The sequence below is a fragment of the Pelodiscus sinensis genome, chromosome 10 (assembly GCF_052426305.1).
Source record: "Pelodiscus sinensis isolate ZL-2025 chromosome 10, ASM5242630v1, whole genome shotgun sequence".
Lineage (NCBI taxonomy): Eukaryota > Metazoa > Chordata > Testudines > Trionychidae > Pelodiscus > Pelodiscus sinensis.
Genome location: NC_143061.1, coordinates 8,410,500 through 8,411,677, shown reverse-complemented (window position 1 = coordinate 8,411,677; position 1,178 = coordinate 8,410,500). Strand labels below are relative to the sequence as shown.

At 43.3% G+C, this 1,178-nt stretch overlaps 1 pseudogene; it reads right to left on the bottom strand.

Annotated features, from left to right (window-relative positions):
* Window positions 1–419, bottom strand: LOC142830806 (large ribosomal subunit protein uL15 pseudogene; annotated as a pseudogene).
* Window positions 420–1,178: the final 759 nt, after the last annotated feature.

Below are 1,178 nucleotides of genomic sequence, written 5' to 3'. Positions count from 1 at the left end.
TTAGGCCACAAGCACACAGGCTCCACCAACATCTTTGATTTTCTCTCCTGCTCAAGAATGTTGCTTTCACAATGACAAGCTATTTGGGCAGCTTCCCCTTGCCCAGGACTTTGAAAGGACCCGAGAATACAACATCAATAACAGGTGCTAATCCAGCCCGGTTTTTTTGGTAGTTGTCTTGTCTGCTCACTAACAAGTGTCCAGAATTTACCCAAGTTGACAGCGGAACACAAGTTCTGGTTCTTCAAGTGGTGGTATCTCATACCAACTTCCCTCCAATAACCAGGATGGTATTTGTCAAAATTAATCTGACGGTGGTCCAGGCCCCAAGCATTGCCACCGCCACCAGGATGTTTGCTGATGTGGCCATAGCTGACGTGACCTCTCAGCTTTCTGGTCTTCCTTAGTCTGGAGGGCATGCTGGCGGCATCCAGGAAAAGAGAGAACAAGGGCTGAGTCCAAAAAATCCCTTAGGGTATGTCTAGACTACCGCGTTTTGTCAACGGAAGTTTTGTCGACAGATACTGTCGACAAAACTTCCGTCGACAAAGAGCGTCCAGACACATTGAGTTCTGTCGACAAAGCAAGCTGCTTTGTCGACAGAACTCCGTAGTCTGGACGCAGTGTTACAGGCAATAACACCTTCTGTCGACAGAAGGTGTTATGCCTCGTAAAATGAGGTATACCAGCGTCGACAAAACTGCTGAGTTCTGTCGACGTTATGTCGACAGAACTCAGCGGTAGTGTAGACGCTGGTATAGTTTTGTCGACAAAAGTCCACTTTTGTCGACAAAACTAGGTAGTCTAGACACACCCTTAGACTATTGATTTTTTTTTTTGCAATCTATGGTTTCACCACCAGATGTCACACAAGTGCTATCAAAAGAAGATGGATATTTAGGGCTATGTTACTAGTGTATTGGCCCATAAGGAGAAAGATCTTGTGATGTTTGTAGTTTGCCATATAAGTAATCATGTTTTCACATATTTCTGAATAAAATACTCGATTTCGAAACTATACTTCAGAAGTTCTTTCAATCCCATCGAACCCACTAACAATCCCCATGCATCAAATTTACAGGCATTTGATCTTAAGAATTATTCCTGAGATGTACTATTCATTTGTTTTAAAATGTCCAAAGAGAAAAAGATTGGTAGGAATTGGGGTAGCACGCCAA